The sequence below is a fragment of the Caloenas nicobarica genome, chromosome 3, assembly GCF_036013445.1.
Source record: "Caloenas nicobarica isolate bCalNic1 chromosome 3, bCalNic1.hap1, whole genome shotgun sequence".
Taxonomy (NCBI): Eukaryota; Metazoa; Chordata; class Aves; order Columbiformes; family Columbidae; genus Caloenas; species Caloenas nicobarica.
The window spans coordinates 98,026,851-98,048,966 of NC_088247.1; the positions used below are offsets into that span (position 1 = coordinate 98,026,851).

At 40.0% G+C, this 22,116-nt stretch overlaps 1 long non-coding RNA gene across 1 annotated transcript; it reads right to left on the reverse strand.

Moving 5' to 3' along the window:
• Nucleotides 1–111: 111 nt before the first annotated feature.
• LOC135987765 (uncharacterized) lies at nucleotides 112–20,910 on the reverse strand. Its single transcript, XR_010606045.1, has 3 exons — nucleotides 20,790–20,910; nucleotides 6,919–7,148; nucleotides 112–454 (listed from the first exon to the last, which is right to left on the reverse strand). It is a non-coding gene; the product is annotated as an uncharacterized LOC135987765 (long non-coding RNA).
• Nucleotides 20,911–22,116: the final 1,206 nt, after the last annotated feature.

Below are 22,116 nucleotides of genomic sequence, written 5' to 3' on the forward strand. Positions count from 1 at the left end.
TTTTTCAACAATGCTATTAATTTCACCCAACAAGTCACAAGCAGATCATTTCCAATAGTGAACAATAACGTGACATATGAAACATGTCTTACATAACTGACTTACTAGTAAACCAGTCCACATAAAGCCTTTCGTGGTAGAGAGAAGAAAAAAAAAAAAGGGCAGAACATTGCTTCACAAGGTATAGGGTTCCACAATTTTTTATTAAACTGCAAGCAGCTATACATATTTCTAAGTGCCTTCCCAATCCAAACAGAGCTTATCTGATGGCAACAGTTCTTTCCACAGCACAGTGGCAAAAGGAAACCCTGCATATGGAGCAATGTGTAAGCTGATTCCAAGGGTCTTACCACAAGATGTTACAAGACTTCATGTGTGGAGTATTTTTCAGTGTGGAACATGTGAAGTGATGAACGTCGATCTTCAGATCTCGAAGCTTCCTGCACAAGGAGGCCTTGAAAATAAAGAAATAACAGCTGCATTTAGTAAATGAATTAACTGTATATCTCCATGCTTCCCTCAGGATCTTGCTTCCTTGGCTGGAAAACAGAGATAAAAATGGAGCAGCTCACCTGCTTCTCAAACAGATGATGAGAATTCTTTTAATTCTAAGAAAATATTTTGCATTTGAAAAATTCTATTTTCTGACAACTAAAAAAATCCTACCAGAATCTTGATGTCACCTATCCTAATTCCATTCACTTCACCAATTAAAACTTCTCTTGCCTTTCATGATTCCATTTCGCTGAACCACAAGTCTCTATTTTTCTGTTATAAGTGAGGGCTTCTGACTTTCTTTGCTTGACCACCTAGAAATGCTTTAGGGGGCTAAGATACATGAAGCAAAATCAAATAGACTTAACAGAAACCAGATCTTTCATATACAATCACAATCAGTTGGAAATTTCAAAATGATATTGAGGACATTCCTTGAAGTTTTCGAATAAACATCATGGCTTCATTAAAAATTAAGGCGTTGTAGTCAGAGAAATGTTAATGTCTTGAGTATTAGACTTAATTTTGCTCAGCCAGTATCACTGATACCATTCTGTTGAATTAATAAATTGGGCTGAAGACATTTTCTGAATTTTTTGTCAGAGGCCTGGCAGCAAGCTCATTGCAACAAGGAAAACTTTTGGAAAGCCTGTGTAATGATAATCTTCCTGAAAAATACTCAGGACAGAAAACAAAACGTGTGATAAAAAACACAGGATATGGACTTAGAGAAAGACCTGAATCTATGCTTATATAAGGATGACAGATCCTTGCATAAAGGAAACTGTAATTTGTTTCTTATTTTATAAGAGTGAACACTTTATAAGAGTGAACACCCCTCACAACTGTAATAAAAAACTCCAACAAATACTCTAATAAAATTCTCATATTTGATTCTATGCAGAACTGTTATTTACAGACTTTGATCCTGCCTTCTTCATGTACTTCAGAGAACAACCCTGGTTTTTGGCTCCTTTCAGAAAAATCCAAACTCTCAAAGGCTCAAATCAGAAATGAAACGGGGAGGGAAAATTAATGTCTGAGAGGACTAACTCTTGGTACTCATCAGATTAATACAAAAATTGGGTTCCTAGCATTATCCAGCCTGGCCACTGGCTTTTTTAATCTTCGTATATGTGATGCAATACTGAAGTGTTGTAAAGGATTAAATTATTAAATCCTGACACAGCAGAGCATTTAAGCAAGTAAGCCCAATGAGATAAGCAACTAAATATGAGATGTGACCTCCATGAACAAAGTCACACTATAAGAAGTTTAGCAAAGATTTCTACAGCTTTCAAGTATATGAGATTATAGGAGGAGTAGAAATAACCCAGATAAGGCAAAAACACAGAAGAAATATATATATATATAAAGGTTAAATTAGGTAAAGAAAGTTATAAGAACTTATTTAGTACATTTACCTATTAAAACCCTACGACATTTCTGTAAAGAGCAGTAAGGACTTTAAACGCTATTAACAGAGCAAGGCCTGGTTTAAAACAATACCCACATTGAATCTTATATGGTGCAGTACTGTGCTGAAGCCAGAGTAACTGGGGATAATGGGAACTGATCAATTCAAAGATGGATAACTTTTTCATAGACAACAGAGTCGAACAGGGGAAATAACTCACCAGAACTAAAGCATGATAAAACAGATGTTTGTACTGTAGACATCAACATTCATCTGGAATCTCGACTGTTTAGTTTAGAACACATGGTATAAGAATGATTCGCAGTGAAAGGAAATACTGTGAACAAGTTTACAAAATCCAACGCATACCTCATCTCAAAACCAGTCTTTCTGCTTCATGAAACAAAATTAACTTCGCCAAATGTAATGCCAAAACCCAATCAAAATAATTCACAACCCTGCCTGTGAATAATTACATTTTTGCTAGTCTTGCTGCAAGATTATGCAATTTAATTAACTCTGTGCTATTTCAACATCAGAAATATGTACTCTGCATGTTTGTATACATTAGTTAGCACACATTTTCTAGACATCCACATCAGTAACAACAGTAATTTCTTCTTAAAAGATTTGCAAGCTGGATGAGCCTTGTTCACATACCGAGTACATAACAAAACATGAAACTCAATGTATTTTCTGGGGGTTTTTGATTTTACCAAGAGCTTTTGGCACAGCATAACTCCCTCCTATGCTGTCATTCCAGATCACAGATCTGAGAAAAACAAAACATGTTCTCACTTAAGTCTGTGGTATACTATATCTAGCATGGAATTTCTCTGTAAGCAAGGTTCACATTATTTACTAATCAAGTGTTTGGTAATACATTAAGAAATTCAAATATGATCAACAGTGTACAGACTTTCCAAGCACTGCAGACTGTATGTTCTTCAGAGATTAAGAACTACCTACTACAGTGAGTCACACAAAATCCCAATACTTGGTTTCTTCCCAAACAGTCTTACTAGAACACAAGATTGAAAACTAAAGAAAACTAAAGATTTATTGCAAATGACTGTTGTTTTTGCAATATGGTCTGCAATTCAAACAATCAGGTGTAAAAAGGTTTCATTTGCATGTAACAATATGGGGCAACATCCACTACAATCTGTGCCAGGTAGGTTTTAATAACTTCCCTTGGTTTCTTTTTCTGCATGATAGAACTCTTGACTAGAAAGTCATACAGAAAATGTTAAATTGGAGAAATTAATCTAATTTGCAACCAATACAAAAGGCAAAAATATAAAATCCATTGGAATAGCAGTAAGTTATAGTTAGATATAAATGGTATTTTTATATGTATTCATACATATGCATATATTACTTGTTACCAAACTGTATGATTTGTGCTTATCTAGAACACCAGCTTGGTAAAGAATGTATTTGAATACAGTGGTTTGTATACCAAGGTATACTAATATATATGTACATTGAAATGTAGAGATTACCATCTGGAATTTGTACCCAATCTATCTTAAATACAGATATTGTATCTACCATACACAGAGTGTCTGATACTATTCTAACAACAGCATGCCCACTGATATCCCCATTATATAGTGAGTCACATCCACATATACATTAAAACATAGCCACATTTTATGCATTAAAAACAAACAAACAACTTATTATGCAAAATATAGCAAGTTTGACATTACTTAGCAAAAAACTTGGCAGAAGAGAGAAGATTGTAGATTAGGGTGGGCACAAGTGATGTGTTACTGTATGGTTATCCTGAACAGTTCTGTACGTATTTTGAAATGTACTTCATTAATTAACTATACTTTAAAATTACAAATAATATATATGGAATTGCATTAAGAAAAATATTTAAATTCTAAACTGATAACACCAAATGGAACAGAATTGCTTGATTTCATGTGAAAAATTAATATTATCAAGTAGAAGATGCAGCCATTTCAACAGTAACTGAAAATGGAAATGCAGAACTGTATCGAGCCCTTCCATGAACATTCCTGCTGACCTAGGAGGAACAGTTATCTATAGAGGATTAATATTTGAGTGCAATGTCTGCTCAGCTTTCAGAGCAATGAAAGAACAGGCACTGCACATCCAATACAGGGAACAAACAAGAATCCAGAAATCCTCTTTTTCCAGAGCATAGTTATATTCCACTTATGCCAACAGGACCTCTCGGTGTATGCAGCCAAGAGTGAACTAAGATTCAGGAAGGTAGCAGTGGATATAGATGTGCAGCCATGAAGGGAAAAGATCACTTTCACACAGGAAACTAATGGAAATCCAGGATCACTAGCTCCCAAACAGCGTTCTTAAAAAGCAGAACTACTGCCCTCACTAAACAATTGTTTTGGTGTTTGTTCATATTGTCTTAAATTGGCTATTCATGAAATACATTGTATCTTAGTCAAGTGATTTTTGAGTATGTAGTTTTATTCGACATTAAACTTTTTTCAAGCCACTGGTAAGTATACTTAGATTAAATTATATTTCGATTAGAAAAGTTCAGGTCATGTAGTATTCTAGCAAGCCGGTTTTTCTACTATAAATAGCAATGTTCCAATTCTTACCTGTTGAGAATGAGTGAATTTAAGGATTTAACTAAAACCCTTATGAATTCAAGTCAAACACTGAAGATTAATTCAATATGGCCCATATCAGTTTAACATTCTATATTGTTTGCTATGTCACTTCTCTGCCACAAAACATCTACATAGCTATCTATAGTTGATCGACACAACTAAATCTGAATATGTGTAAAAATAATTCTGTAACGCAATATTTGCTTTTAAAAAGTCCTGAATTACCCAAGATGTATGCACCATAAGGTCCTGTTTAAAGTTACTTCAAAGCCTCTTGCGTACATCGTGGCTTAGAGTTTGAAAAGTGTGAAGTGCAACTGACTTTTTTTTTCATGTAAGATGTGTTCACACTGGCATATATTTTTTTCCATAGGAAAAAGAACTTCTGTACTCCTTTAGTCTGAGTGGCTTTTATCTTATACCAACAGAAACAATAAAATCAAAGAGAAAGAGAAGTGTCTCCAAGAGGTGTCCTCATAAAGGAAAAAATTATGTTAACTCACAGTAATTAAAAATGCAGTCATAACATCGGCTGCAGAATAATCTAGACATGCCTGTTCTAGCTTTAGAATAATTTTCTGGGATACTTACAGCAATCTAGGTGGGGCAGCACAGAGCTCAGCAATGGCCAGCAAAATGGCCTGTTTGGGGCGGTCAGAAACTCAATGGAATTGAAAGCTTTACAATAGCAACGCAGTTTGAATCCGTACACAAGATTAGCAAATCAAATGTATAACTATGCTTCCCTGTAGTCTTTAATTCAGAGTTCATGCTTGGATGATAAGTGCCCTCACTGCCCTAGGTTTTGCCTCTGTGTTTATAGGAATTAACACTTTTATTCTTCAAAAGGCCCATACATGAATGAGACTGGCACGTCAGATCAACCATTACTTTTTGATCTAAGAGCCACTCCTGCAGGCTTCTTTGAAATTTGATATTAGATTCGGTTTTGCTGTAATCTTAGCTCAAGTTACAAGTGAAATACTATCCTTAATATAAGTCTTATCTATACACTAAAAGAAAAAACAAAACAAAAAACCAAAACAAACCAACAAACAAAACCCCACAACCTAGCTTGATATGACACTGGAAAATTAAAGAACAAGTAAATGTCAATTTACACAACTCATCAGTTGCTCACACCACCACTTCATAGTGTGGATACTTGCTTAAAATGTTTATATGCTACAAGTGTTTCACAGATGTTCACAATTACTCCCATGTCTCCAGAACAAACAACCCACTAATAATTCAGAGAGTAGCAAAATCCACTGTAATAAAAGAATCTAGGAAATACACACCTGAATTCAGCCTAGCACACAAGAAATGAGTGGATTTCTTGTACAGACACATTATCTCACGCATCACTTTGCATTGTGGTGCCTTTTTAAGCTAACTTGAGGACGTGAATTACACAGCAGAAAAAAAAGAAAGCCCAATGTCTGGAAACAACAAGTTCACAGTGGCTGTCCTTACTGTGTGGTTTCTCTGAATACTTACAGATTGTCCACATCAACTCAGTTTCACCCCTGTTCTTATGCCTGCAGTGGCACAATGATGTAAAGGAGGTGGGTTGCACCTTCCTCAGTGAGGGTCAGGGCCATATACAACCAGGAACACAACTGATGCAGTCCTTATAAATTATTACAAGAGAGCTGGCTATCTGTACACAAGGTGTTCTGACTGCTCCTTCCCCTGGAACGACCTCTGTTTGAGAACAGAGGCTGTGTACAGGGGCCAGGATGCTGGAGTGGCTACGAAGAGAACAGAGAGAGAACCAGCGTACAGACTTTTTGCTCACTTGTCCCCCAGTATCTGCACATGGGGTAGGGCAGACCAAAAAATGGCTCCTAAATGTAGAAGCAGTACACGATCATGCTGATGTGTTAGCAAAAAATACTTTTACTCTGTTGCAGTTATTATCCATTTCTTTTTTCTCAGGTAGAAAATGAGACTTTAATAAAGAAAAACACTAATGCCTAAGACGACTAAAGAAGTTCCATCAGAAAATTTTCCTTCTAAAAACTTAATCTGTAAGGAGAGATGTCACTAAGGTCTAAGATGTGCTTTGTTATCTAATTGCCTTTTATGAAGAAATAAAGCAACATTACTGCACAGAACAAAAATACACTCTACAGTCTACTTCAATACATTTCTTTTTCAAGGCTGGAAGACAACAACATTAATCAAAGAGATAATAAATATCACTACTACAGAAAAAGTAGCCCATCCCCCCAAGCAGATACACATTTATATTTAAAAAGCAATGGTTCCTCATACTGACTTTTATCTGTACACAATTCTCAAAGACAGCAATAATTTCCACTGTGAGAAATATTATATGGCTAGGGATGTGTGCTACGTAGAGGGGAAAAAACGGTTACTAACCTTTTCATGTCTTCTCAGAGTAGATACATCTCTTCCACTCTTAGTTGAGGCATCTCCTGGGCACTAGAACCAGATTTTCTTGGCACTGAGTGGAATGAGCACTTCTTTGTGCTTTTGACCACAGCGGATACCACTCTGACCTGTTTTCCATTCCATCATGTGAAATTACTGATGGATACATGCAGTGAAATGGAAGCAAAGGCAGAACACACCTCACAGAGCAGGCAATTCTAAAAAAAGAAAAAAAAAGGAAAAAAAAGGATACTTTGCTTGTGTTTACAATTCGTCTTTATATGATTTTCAAAACGTACATCATAGATCCTGAGAATTGCAGTCTAGACATGACACGACATTAGCAAGTCTGCATCAGCCCTCAAAGTGACAGTGCTTTGCAATGATACAAATGAGTGACCAAGTAATTAGTTTGCAGAATTACCAAAAAGTTCGACTTCCCTACTATATTGCCTGTACTATTTAGAAATTGTAAGGTAATCCAAGTAATGTAATAGTAAAATAATCTAAAAACTTACAACAAGCTGACACTTTAGCTCCTCAATAAGAGAATAGTATCCAGCACATAATTGTTAGAAAATATCTATGGATAGACAGGTGTAAATTTTTTCTACACGTGGAATAAACAGGATAATGCCAAGGCTTCCATTTAGAATAACACAAGGTCAGACAAACAACTGAGACTGTAAATCTTCCCTCTCCTAAATGCCTATGAAGCTCAGTCATGAAAATGGAAGATAAATAATATCAATGATAAAACCTTGAAGGTCTTTGCTCTTGTAGAAAAAGACAAAAAAAAAAAAAAAGGGCCCTGGTATTAGTGATAAGTACATTAGGTTAGAGTTATTAAGAGTTAACAAGGTCTTCCACAGCAATCAGACCATTGCCACATGGACTTGGCCTTACCTAACACCAGAGACTGAAGACTGGCCATCGAGCCATTCAGAAGCATTGAAACATCCGCGACCCTTTAGCAACTATCAACGGTCACCTGATGTAGCAAAAACTGTCTCAGGATTTCACGCTGTGATGATGAGAAAATACTATGAGCAGACTACACGATGGTAACTTTCTAAACTCTACCTTGTACGACGCTTGCTGACATATGGAAGGTAACCCTGCACAAATGACACACAGAGCTGCCTACAGTCCTTGGAGATGATGGAAGAGATGACCAATATTTAACAAAAAATGAGTAGAGCAGGAGCATCTATAGGAAGGAACAGGTACAACCCAGGTGAGGCCATGGCAAAGAGGACTACTGCTACAAGTTCCAGGGACCTGTCTCTGACTCTATAGCCTATTTATTCTCTGCCATGGAAATAAATTTCTTGAACGTATCTGGACCAGCAGTCTAGATTAGCAGTTCACAAACTGTATCGTGCATCTGGGAGGAAAAATAGGGGTAGCAAGTGTCAGTCTCCAGCAGAAGCTTCTCAAAGCAGCAGCTCTTCTACTTTTTAAGTTGTTTTGGGCTCAGCTCAGCAAGTTGATTGCGACACTGAGCTGCTGTGAAGCAGTTAGTTGCTACTAGGGAGGGATGCTGAAAGTAAGTGTTCCTGGGGAGAGAACATGAAGCTTCCCTATGAAGTAGCAGTGAAGGATGCGATCTTTCTCACTGACACAGAGTAAGGAATAATGCCCAAAGCCACCATTTTGACGCATTCCTTTCCCTGGAGACATGGTCTGAATACGGTGTGCACTGGGGGGCTGGAGTGGCAGAACTTCAGCCCCCAGCAGCCACCCTTGTCCTGTAGCAGGGGAGAGGCACCTGTAATGGCAATTCTCCAGAGCACAATCTAGAGTAATCTCCAGCCTTTTATCTTATCTGTTCTTTTCCCCCTGCCTCAGGAAAACACATGTCCAGCTGAAAGGAAGGGTAGAGAATGGCAGAGAAAACACGTGAGAACTTCTGCTGGATCTACCTTATGCAGCGTTTCTAGCAGATCTGGAATTCAGCTGTGGGCGTAAGCAGTTTATTGGCACAGGGGAGACTATATAAAGAGGAGTAAAAATAGGATGGTGTTGCAGTCTGATGTTGCTTCTAACACCAGTAGAGATTGCAAAGCCAATGAGGGCACATGCCTCACATAAAAATGACATTAGAGGTTTCTAGCCTACACGTCAATCTGTAGTGGCATTGGAATAAAAGGAGGGAAAAGAATATGCAGGTAAGAACTATTAAACATGCTAAAGCTCTCAGTAATGAGAAGAATACTTCAATACATACCAAGGGAGACAACAGAAGTAAGAAAACAATTTTCTTCCATAGAGCAAATACTGTCACATAAATCTCTAGCAGGGGTGACACCAGAAAGGCCCTACAGATAAACAAAAGGGAGGTGGATGGGTAGCTGTTTAGAGTTTCAAGCAATTTTGTTATGTCATTGTGTCTTCTTGTAATGAAAACAGGACCAGTCTTCTTTGTGGAAAGCATCAAACTTTGGGTGTTTTTCTTGTTCCCCATTGTAAAGGTCAGACACTTTTATCTGAGATATTCCAATATATTTTCCTGTCTTGAGGCTTTTTAATGATCCTTCAGCTACTGCTCTGGGAACCTTAGAAAAATACCTTGAAGACAGAACAAACCTTCTCTTATACAAGACATGTACCTTCAACCTTACAGTGGACAGTTCAAGAGCACTAAAGCAGCACTCCTGAGAGAAACCGGCTTGCACAGCTTTGAGAAGGTCAGGAGGAGTCCTATTGCTATTTTCCGTGACCTAATAGACGGGTGTAGAGAATGCAAACTTAAACTCTTCTCAAACACGCAGTGAAAGGACTGCATTAGATGAGGCAATGGACACAAGTTGCAACAAGGGAAATTTTGATTAGATATTAAGAAATTGTTCACCATGAAGGCAGTCAAACCTTGGAACAAGTTACTGAAAGAAGATACAGAATTTATATCCTTGGAAATGCTCAAAACCCGACTGGACAAGGCCTTGAGCAAACGAATCTAAGTAGGCTGTGCTTTCAGCAGTGGTTTGAATGAGATCATCTCCAGATATCCTTTCCAATCTATATAATCCTGCGACTCTTGACCAGGAATTCCTCTTGTGAGAAACAGATGATGGGACAAAGACTCAAGTGTTAGCGTACCTCTGGTAACTTCTGAAGTATTTTTTTAAACAAACATATGCTATGCTTACCTCCACTCTGAAGTGTGGGGGCTACTCCCATGGAAGCTTTGGAATACTTGTGGTGCAAGGGGCAGAGTAAAAACTATGGTCCACAGTAACATAAATTAGAGATAAACTTGATGAAGAAGACTACTCCCACAAACCTACCTATTTAACACGATGCCGTTTACATTACGGAGAGTTGTTCAAGGAATGCAAGAGCACCAGTCCTCATCCAAATCAAAGAAAGGTAAGAAAGCTCTTAATGAGAAGAGTACCAATCCTGTCCTGATACTACTAATTTTTCCATCTCTGATGTCCCGAGATACACACATACCAAGCATGGAAAACATATGTGCTATCAGCAGAACTTCACTTAGGTCTTCCCAAAACACTTGTGCTCCTATCACAGCCCAATATTTTTATAGCAAAGCTGAATTACATTAGGGGATATCTTAACAGAAAGATTTCACATTTTTCCAACGTTTTATGACATGTATGTACAAGCAGTGATAGACATTTTGCTCCTAAAATTAGAAATAGCACTGTAGCATAAGTACTTCCCACAAATTTCACAGCTAAGAAAGGAACACTGCTAGTTACTGCTTTACTTTTCTGCAGTTCACTATTTCTAGTAAGTTTTGAAAGTATTCTTTAAATAGGCAGTGTTCCTTTACTTCAATGCTGTAGGGTATTTCTTGATAACCAGGAGGAAGTAGGAGAAATGAAATGAGTGTTACTTTCAGCAAAAGCTGAGTCACAGCTACATTTCGCTATGCAACACCCTGCCCTTTGTGCCCTTCTGCTTAGAGGCTGCAGCAACCTTCATCTGTCTACAAGTTGAAAGTCATGTTCAAAAACCAAACAATGAAATCAGCAACTTTTGTAACATGTCACATGGATCTGTGAGCATGATTTTGGGAAAGTTCCAAGTTTAGAAAATGTTGCTCTCACTATTCCAAGAACTTTTTGTTTACATGGTTTATTTGTAATACTGTGTAGGATTGAAGGTTTCAGCTTGAAAACAAACAGGAGATATTCCTGGAAAATGACTAACAGCGACAATGGCCACAAATGGTCCTCCATCATCTGTGGGTGCGTATTAGGAACTGCAGAGAATTAATCAACACACATTTGTTATGTCATACAGTGATCAACTCATCAAGGTCAATAGAGAAACTCATGCTGCTTTCAACAGCATTTGGATCAAACAAGCCGTGATGCAAAAGCAACCCAATCCTGAAAGAGCTGATATCGAACCCTTGGGTACATGTTAAATAAGGATGACTGAAGTTCCCAAAGTGACATATTGCCTGTGAATAGTCAGATTTCCAGGCTTCTGTGCACTCACAAATAAAGTCAACTGCCAGTAAATCTGGCAACTGTTTCAGCATCATGATGGGTAGAGTTTATGTACCCAGGCTTCGCAAACAATGCTAAAAACCCTTGTCACTGTTGGAGACCTGTATAAGTTAGTGGATCTGCTAATGCCGATGGCTTATTCACCAAACTGATGTTATTTAAGGTGCTCTTGCCCTTCTACAAGGGGTTAACATCACCAAGCAGAGGGGAAAAAAAACCCCAACACCTAAATGAAAAGCAGCCTCAAGTATTTGCTAAATGAACATATTCTTTGTGTAGCTGACATATATTGACAAAGCTATAGAAGCATGTAAATGCCTAACTGCATATTTGTATTACATTTTACATGTCTATAGTTCAGGGTACAGGGTCAAGTTATTATTACACTTTTATGGCCAGTTTATGTTCTTACCAAATTTATCTTAATGCAATAGTGTCAGCGTAACGTACATTGCGTTCTTTGCTTCTATCCTCTTCTAAAGCAGAACTTTCCAGTTCCAGAAATGTTAAACTTAAGTTTATACTATGCAATATGGGCTTGTATATTGTCTCAGCTGTAGTTACAACAGGAACCCAACTGATCACAATGGCACTGTGCCACACCAAAGACCCAAACTAGCCACTATGCTATGACATATGGCTGCCGCGAGCTCGTTCACAACTCGGGCAGCTCTGCATGTGCACGACTAGATGGTATAGACATCCGTAGTGTATTTCAGAAAGGGACCCATCTGATCTCTGTAAAGCTGGTTCCAGTCTGCACCCATCTGTACACAGTGAAACATTATGTGCAACTCATACCCTGTATTATCAGAACGTCAATTATCAGAAAGTGAACTAATATTCAACATCCTAAAATGGAACTTCTCAGAAAGCAGATACAAGCAGGAAGGACATGCTGTCATACTTGAAAGTGATACAATACTTCGCTAACTCAACTGTCAGCGTAATACGCAAAACTTCAGGTCATCTCCAGTGTCAGATGGTATAAGACTTCTTCATAAACCACTAAGCTTTGGAGAAAAGGTATCCAAAGGTACCAAAAAAGGACATGAGTGCCTTTCAGCGTTTTCTCTACATATTGTATCATACAATGAAAACAAAAGGAGACTGTGAAGAAGGGGTAGAAAAATGTTTCTTCCTCTGTGCAACTGCTCTCCTTTAATTTATTGCATTGTTATAAACTTATAATCCAATTCTGTGAGAAATAAATGCTCTTTTACAGATATAAGTATTTAGCAAAACCAGGCAAAGACCATTAGAGAGTCATCTTTCCAATAATATTAACAGCAAAACTCCTGTCATTGAATGAATCAAGAGTTAACTCTACACCACATTAAAGGGACAGTGTATAGTAATTAATTGTCCATATTGTAGGTCTTATTTTTAATAACAGCATCATCTCAATGTTTGTTAAAAATGCTAGAGCACTATAATAAACCAGCAACTGCCAAGCTCATCTTTGAGAAACATTAAGTGAGGGGGAAAAAGTAAAAAGAACTCCAAGTAACTTCTCTTACTCCTGTTACTAGAAATAATACAAATCAACACCAACAGTGCTAACACACTCCAATATCGAGATGATCCTCCTCCAGATCTATGTCTATGGGTACAGCTAGCCCATACTTGTGCGGAAGGGATTAGCTCCAAATCAGCACTGTGCCAGCTCTTCCTTGGCCTCGTGAAGCACATTCATGACGGGAGGAGAAACTGTAAGACTGGGGACATATATTATCTCCACTGTCACTCTTGGAGGGCTTACAGGAAGAGAACGGACAGCACAGTGGAAGTTTGGTAACAATAAGGTACAACTAGGTGGTGTAAATACAGCTAAACAACACTTAAATGTTTTTCAGAACTAGATTCTTCATTAGACTTCATCAGCTACTCGCTGAGAGCCTCTCAGGTGCTCAGTGAGAACAGATATGGAAATCGAGATTTAACCTAGTCTTTAAAATGATTGCTGAAAATTATTTAAAAAGAGTACTTATGTGTTTTATGTCCACAAGATTTATTTTCTCTTCTACAGATGGTCATTGCATTTTGTATCTAGCTTTTCATTTTGGCTCTTTAAATTGTACAAGATTGCTATTTGTAGCTGGACAAGAATCTTCAAACACTTTGAGTACCATACCTTAGAATCCATATTTCCTAGAATCCACATTTCCTCAATGCAAAATCAGAAATACTGATTAAAAAATGTGTCACCTTGTTTCATGGTTCAAGTGTACTATAAAATATGTTCCCAAGAAACATCTGGTTTATATTCACACCAATCTGGTTTAAATATGTATGTCAACAGATAATCCTCCTATTCCAACTCTGAGTGAAAACAGACCTTGTCAGTAAATTCAGCCTCACTCTGATTCCTCCTGAAACAAGTGATAATTTCTACTTTATTGGGTGCGGAATATTATACACTAGTGATAAAACTCTCTATGAACTTAAAAATCTTACTTTTAATCATCAATTCTTACTTCATCCCATTGTCACTGATCTCAGTGACACAGGAACATATTCTATGGGATTATTAAATAAACAAGCACATGCCTTTTGAGGTTTGAAATTATATTTTTCAAAGAACTGACAACAAGCATAAAAAAGAATCGCAACAACCGATATTACAGATGCACTCTTATTTTCAACAGCTGAAGACTGGTTCTTTTCAGTGCTAAATAACTTCACATTTACGCAGAACAGCCATCATGAAACAAGAAAATTCTACAGGAGTTATGAAGTAGCAAAAGAATAAAACCTGGATTTCATTATTTGCCTTTTCAAGCCCTTACAAAGATTGCACTAAAGATGGCATAACTGCCCAGGAGGCAGGCAGGATACTACACTGTAATCACAGTTATTAAAAGCAATCCAAATTACAGAATTTAACGTAAAACCAGACTTGTTTTTAAGTACTGTGTTTCGTATAGCGCAAAGATTAAAATTTGTTATTTTTCCAGATTACAAAGGTCTTTTAGGACATAAGCTACCATGATGACTTACTGCAATTCATTTTTCTAAAATGTGAATAAAACAATGATTGTTTAAGTGAAAAATGAAATAAAAATAAGTTTTCAGCAGAGTCTTGAATAACATTCAAGCAGTATGCAACTCAATCCTTAAAAAACATTTCATTATTTGTAACATCAATCAAATTTAAAAGCTTTAAAAAAATCAACTTATAATTAGGCCTGTTGTACCTCTGAAATGCATTTTAAAAAGATAGTCAGTGATTTTACTGGGAGGAGGAAGGAACCAAGCTTTTCTGGGAAATCTCTCCATTCCAGAAAGTATGCAAAATTAGGTAAAAGCTAATTAGAAAGACTTGGAAGACGCTGCTTACAACAACATAGATATACAAAGTTATCTGAGTTCAAATGCGTATCAATGACCAGAAATACAATTTACATACCTGGTACTAGGGGGGAAAGCAGTAGACTACAAACAAAATCAGTACATTGTCATGATCTTAAAAGTAGTTACTAAAAGGGAATCAAATTTTAAAATCATCTCCACTTTTAACATCGTGTAGGTTCCGTGTTTTAGCAGCCAAACCTGTGGCTTTTGGTCACACATCAATCCATATCAAGAAAAGAAACCAAGAACCAGCAAACTCCCCCATCTGAGAACCTCCACACCCAGTCCTGCATCAGTCAGTGACAACTGTCACTGAGGTCACCAGGGACAGGATCACGCCCCACTTGGAAAACAGCTTTATCTTTTTTGCATTACTTTTAAATATAGGGCAGAAAGAAGATACCAATCTCAGAACCATTCAATAAAAACTATTTTGAGATTCAAACATGCAGAAAAGTCAAAGAAATGAAAGACTAAATTCTCACAAAGAAACAATTCTCTCTTCCAGTGTAAAATGTATGGTGCATTTCTGCTGATAAATGTCTAAATATATTGCCTTGATACACGTGTTCATGCATGGTTTTGCTTCTGCTATGCATTCAACTGAATAAGAGATAGATTAAGGATTTCTTCTAAGCATTGTGCTCACTTAAGATAAATGTTCCCCAGTACACAGTGCCCTGTTGTTAATGGAAGTTTCGAAATGGTATTCATGACCTATTGAGTCCATTTTCAACTTCTCACATTCAGAAACGCATTCCAAAGAAGAAGGCAAGTTCCAAAGAATGTATGAACCTAAACAGTTATAAAAACAGGAGCCCTTGGGGAAAACATTTTTTTTTTAAACTTCTTTTTAACTTCTTTACACAACTGTTCCTGCTTTGTGAAATACATTTCCCCTTGTGATTTACAGTATACTACAGCTGCTTCTTTGCGAACTTTATTAATAAAGTTATCCACAGTTTTTAAATAACAGTTGAAAACCAGAGTTTCAGACCACTGGCAGTCCTAGATAAAGGCAAATATCATGCCAGAGCAAACAAACAAAACACCCAATGGATACAGAGGAAGTGACAGGAAGCTTTGGAAGAAATAAACAGAACAGAACTAAAGTTTCAAAGAGCCTGAGCTGCATCAAGAAGATTTATGTGAAACATTTTGACTTGACAGTCTTGGAAACTTTGATTTGGGGGTGGGGAGGGTGGCAATGGCAGGAAGGATTAGAATGGAGGACAGAGCAATAAGGCTTAATCTATTTCTGAACTTTGTGAGTCACATTCAATGTAAACTTTCCAGTTACACTGTTGGTAAACAGCGGTAGCAATAACAAAAAGTTCATAAATTTAGTAATTCATTTTGTCATGACAGACACTACCAGGTAACAGTCCTGCACTGGCCTTGTGAATGGACTAGCTGACAAAATATCAATTAGAAATTAACAGACTTGTGAAACAGTTTAATGTTAAAAGTTACGAGAACCTTATGATATGAATTAGAGTTTGATTCATTGATTGGTAACTATAAAAAAATTGTTAGAGCTGACTGCTTTGAACTCTTACCAAGATTTGAGGACAGAAATAAAAAAGGGACTTTTTTTGGATGTTATTTAAATTTCAATAATGTAACAGATGTCACAGGTGGAGTAAATTGATTTGTGAGACTATCAGACTATAGCAGATTCTATGAATAGCTGTATTGTTTCGGTTCACACAGATGCTGTGGTATCTGCTCTGTAGAAAGCAGTAAAAGGTCAAAAGAAGCAGGTAAAGCCTTTAAAGCACAATTTCTACTTATCTTAGTTATTTATATGATAAACAGTCTAAATGTTATGCTCGCCACATTGCTATGAGGCATGAAACAATCTATCTCTATTTGTCAGAAAGCATTAAATGACTTACCTAAAACACCCTGTGGTAGACTCTACATTTCCTAAGTTTCTTGCTCACATCTTAACTACCCTTTTCTACCTGAAAAGAAAAAATGCTCAGGATCACTGATAATTCTGCTTATACTTGCTCAGAGAAAGGAAGTTATCACCTAAGGAATAAAATAAAATAACTTCTTAGCTTTGCAAAAAGCCACAAATTCTTGACTTTGGTGCTGCTAGAAAAACAGGAGACTCCCACGAAGAAGAAAACTACAGGATACTGAGTTAGTGCCTATGCTTGATCAAGGGCTGTTCATAAGGAACAGCAGAACTGTACATACTGAGGGATTTGTAAACTTCTTTTTAAACATTAATTTTCTCATATACCTTCATCATCCAGACTATACTCACTTCTACAAAAACCTTTTATCATGTCCCTTCTTGAATCCTATCTTCCCTCATTAGATTCACAACCACAGTAGTAAATAGCTTTAAGGGTAACTGCCATCCTCCACCTTGCATAACCTAACGATCCAATGAGAAAATTATATTTCAAATACATTTCAAATGTATCATGTTTTCCCTAGAACGAAAAAGCCAGACTGCAAGAACTGACTTGACGTTCAGCTCTGGTTCACACCAAAAGGAAATCCTTACAACTGGGAAGGAGAGAAAGTAGCACATTGGAGTCACAGATGTAACTCCCATCTACCTTTTTGGAGAGATCTCACAGAAAAAGGAAGAAAATCACAAATCAGAAGTGTAACATAGCCAAATCTCCTCTAAAGCCATAGGAAAAGTGCAATTATAATTTAGCAACAAAACAGCAACTCCTCCAGGCAGAACTAAATCACAAACATCATATTGACGAACAACTATCAGTCCTCCTTTCCCTCTACCCCCGGGCTCAGAAGAGATCCTCTTTATTTCTATTGCTTGAAAACAAAAGCCCTGTTGAGTCAGGGAATACATATCTCTTTCTTAACTTTCACCAGAAACTCCTTCCTAGTCTGCCCTGAAAATGGATTCCAGACACAGAAGGCAAGGACATAGAATGCAATAGAAAAAAGTATTTTTTTAAATAGTACCAAAAGATCTAAACTGTTAATAATGTGGACCTTCGTAAGTCTCTTAAGAATTAAAACACCTCGATTATGTTAAAAAGCTAGATGTTTTTAGAGAAAAGGATAATTGGCACTTAGAAGTGAGGAGGGGCCTTAATCATCATGGAATTTAAATAACAGCTGTTAATTTTTGCCTGTGGGAAAGCAAAGAGATGACAGGAAGAATAATGACAAAATTAAGTACCAAATTTATGTTTCTGTTGAAACCACAGTTTTTAAGTGTCCGTCCAAGTTAAACAAGTTAAGCTCTGGGCTCATGTTTTGGAGGCACTCTGTTGTCCACTTGGATTGCTTTGTGAAAATATTCTCCAGCTGCTGACTGGCCATTTCTGTCCTTTAGCTTGTGAGAGATGCTCTAATGCCCAGTTCGGGTTCAAACCAGTAACTTCCATGAGGACATTGACTATATTGAGCAAGTATCTCACATTCTGGGATGCAAATGAGTAGGATCCATATATCATGGTAGTTCTGCTGTAGAAGGCATTTATTATCCAAGGCTCACACATAGCCTGATTCTGCTTGGTACTCACTGACTTCCAGGAAGGTTGTTTCTGATGGGACACCACCCAAAAGCTATGAAGGGCAAATGGAAAATTCTGGGAAACCTTCATTTTAAAGCAGAGGACATTTTCCAGGTTAAGAGGATTATTTAACTGTTTTCCATAAAGGTTATAGTACAGGGTAGTATATCACAGGCACAGATGTACCATCAGCACAGATTTTCTTTTAGAGCTATGGTCTGCTTTGCAATCATATTCTGGTAGCTCATTCAAAAGACTGTTTCATGGTCAGCATCCAGTCACCCTTATAATGGTGGGGTAAGCATTGGAAATGCACCCTTTGGAGGAGATGCTGTGTTATCTCCAGAACTGCCAGCATATCCTGGGGCTCTTTTGTTGCACTTCGAGCAATTAACTGTGCAACTACATGTAAGTTGGTCCAAACACCATTCTATTTGACAGTTGTGTTCATAGCAGCATGTAACCAGAAATGGCTTAATAAAGAACCGGCAGCTATTAACTTTCTAGAAACTGATGGAGTGATCCAAGTTTTTGATAAAGCACGGCTTTATCATCCTGATTTTAGAAACAGCAAGGATTCATCGGTACAGGTTTCTATAATTGCTTCTTTTAAAACCACTGAAGGAGAAAAGCTTATATTCCTGAAAGCTTGTCCACCTCTCTCTTGCTCTATAAGATTTGACCTCATAAAAGGCACAGCCACTCTTCACAAACCATACCACCTTCCTTTGGAATCCTCTGTGACAGCACTGTTTAGCTTAAGTTTGTACTGCACAACAAAGCCCTTCAAATTGGATATGCAACCTCTGCACACATGCTTCTTTATTAGAATGAAAGACTGAAAAAGAAGGACTGGTAACAACTATTCAACTACCTTTTCTAGTGCACTGCCACACGTGAAGGGCTGAACCTCTTCTCTCTTCAATTCTTGACTCCAGACTTTGGCTAGGCCTATCCAAAACCACTGGAAAATAATCTCAAATGAACTACGTGGTTAAATGGTGGAATGAAAACATTCCCAAGATCTGGTCTAGATTTAGTTCAACCCCTTTATCTTTCAAATGCAAAAAAGAGATGAGTTTAAGAGCTTGCGTGTGCTGATGGGGACACAACAGCCATATGAAGACAGAAGTTGGGACACTCATTTTGCCTTCAGGTAGTCTTAACCTACTTTCTAGCTCTTTTATAGAGACCTTTATTTGGTGCTTATTGCATAACTCTTGGTGAATTTTTTGACTTCTTTTACCTGCTCACAGTCACTAGTGGACCAGAAGCTTCTTGCTGATAACGTGGTTCCAGGTTCTGTTACACATGACCCAGCACATTTTCCTCAACCTCAATCAATCTGAGAAGATGCCATCCCAAGCTAAAGATCTATTTGCTGCCCGGTCCACCTACAGAAAGCAACAGCTTTGGGAGACAGGCATACAGTTCCTGACTTTTATGCACAATTTCTCAAAAAAGCCACGTGTGGAAGGACCCAACAGCTTATAACATCTGATTTTGAAATACAAAGAGTTACAACAACAAGTAGGTAAGCCATGTCTACCAAACACTACTATCATAGGATGTCCTGAGTTGGGAGGGACCCACAAGGATCATCGAGTCCAACTCCTGTCCCTGCACAGGACAACCCCACAGTTCACACCATGTGTCTGAGGGCATTGTCCAGTCTCTTCGGACACATGGTGTGATCTGTGGAGTTGTCCTATGCAGGGAAAAATTACTATTAAAAAGCTTGCACACACAGCCCCAAATCCTTTCAAACACACAATCCTTATGATACTTTTTTTTTTTTTAAATGTGTAACGGTCTGATTCTTAGGAAAAAAGGCAAAAGAGCCAAGGACAGGTCTGCGGGGGAGTTCAAACACTCCCAGGCTTCGGTCTTTCACAGGACGAGTATACGGCCACAAAGGCTACAGAACATCCTCAGGCCATTTGTGCCAGTGATGGACTTGGCAACTGGAACAGAAATGAACCAGCATCCTTATAAGATTCTAGATATAAGCTACTGCTGTCATTGCTGTAGTTAAGAAAAACGCTGTAACATAAATGGCATCCACGACGTGTTGTTTACGTAATAATTAATTGCAGGGAATGTCGTGTTTCAGCGGGCATAGAAACTATCCCCATGGGTAACGCGCTGCTTTTCTGCGCAGAGCACTGGACCAAGAGCCCCAGGGTTTGCTGTTGGCCCTTGCTCTCAGCGCCAGAGAGGTATTTTCTCTCACACACGACCCCGCAGAGGGAGGTCACACAATGCCTCAGCCTCCCTTGCCGGTGCCAAATAAAGCAAAACCGATGGCACCGCACAAAGAAGCCTCTCCCTGTTTCAAGAGCTACAAACTCAGCCGGAGCTGCTGACCCCCGTGACTCAGAGGCAGAAACCAGGGCCGCAGCCCCCGCCCAGGGGGGGCCCCTGTACCGGGGCCCGGGCTCTCGGCCCGCCCGCTCGCCCTCCCCTCAGCCGGGGCGGCGAACGGCCCCGCTCCCAGCCGGCCCCTCACCTCTGCCCGCCGGCCCGGCCCGAGCCCTGCGGCGTCCCGGCCGGGGAAGGCGAAGCCTCCTCCGCCACGGCGGGAGCCCCGGCCCGGGCCTGGCCTGGCCTGAACGAACCCGGCCCGGTCGCCAGGCAACCGCCGCTGCAAACACCGCAACACACGTGACGTGACGCAGCACGCACAACCCCAACGACACCACGGCGGCAACGACCCACCCATTACGTCACCCCCACCCGAGCGCCTATAAATAGCCCGGGGGACCGCGCGTGCGCACTGCCGGCGCGAGGAGGGGGCGTGGTGCCCGGGACGGAGCCCAGCGAACACGTCACCGCTGACGCGAGCGCGGCCACGCCCGCCGGCCGCCCTACTCCCCACCCTCGCCTTCTATTTTTATTCCTTTGTTTCAAGTCCCCGCCCCTCCGCCGGCACCGCCGCGGGGGGACGGGATGACGCCATCCGCTTCCCGGAACGATGACGCGATGTGAGGGGGGAGAGGCCGCTGGAATGCGAGCGGGGCTTCGCTGCCTTAAAGGGGCAGCGTCCCCCGGCCCCGCCCCCGGGCGGGGGGCGGCCCTGACGGACGGGCGCAGCTGCCTGGGCGGGGCGGGGGGGTCGCGGAGGCACCGCGCTCTGCCCGGCTCCAGCCCCCGGTGCCGGGGGGCCGGGGCACTGCCCGGAGCGGAGCCGGGCCGGCGGGGAGTGGGGTGCGGGCGGGTGGCCGGTGCCGGCCCGGCGGGGTCACCCCACTGCCGGCCTGGCGGTGAACGGGGAGCGCCCTCCGGGGGATCCGCAGTTTCCCGGGGTGGGGGTTGTCCGGGATCCCCCGCCTCTCCGGGGAGACTGAGCGGACGAGGTCCCGCTCGGCCTCGCCTGAGGCTTCTCGGGTTTTTTCCTCGTAGTTCCCCCCGTGGAGCAGCTCCCCGAGCGCCGGGTCCCCCGCCCGGCCGGTACCGGGAGAAGAGAAATGCCGGGTCCTGCCCCGGAGCACCCGCAGGGTACGGACGGTGCCCGCCCGTCCCCGCAGGGCAAACCACACACACGCATCAGTGAGAAAACGACGCTGATTTACAAAGGAATAAGTCGTTAATGCGTTTCCTATGCCTTTCTAACAAAAACACAGAAGGACCGAATGGGACAATAAAGACTTTCCACCAATACATTAACCACGAGCGCGTTTGACGTAATCAAACGCGGCTTTAACTCGGCGGAGCGCTGGGGGCTTGGAGCTGCAGGTGTTGTCCATAGTGGGTTATCCCTGGACTGGGGATGTGCGATGAAATAAAGCCCCTCACTCAGGATAAGGTCGAGATGATGCTGTGGCATCATATTTAGA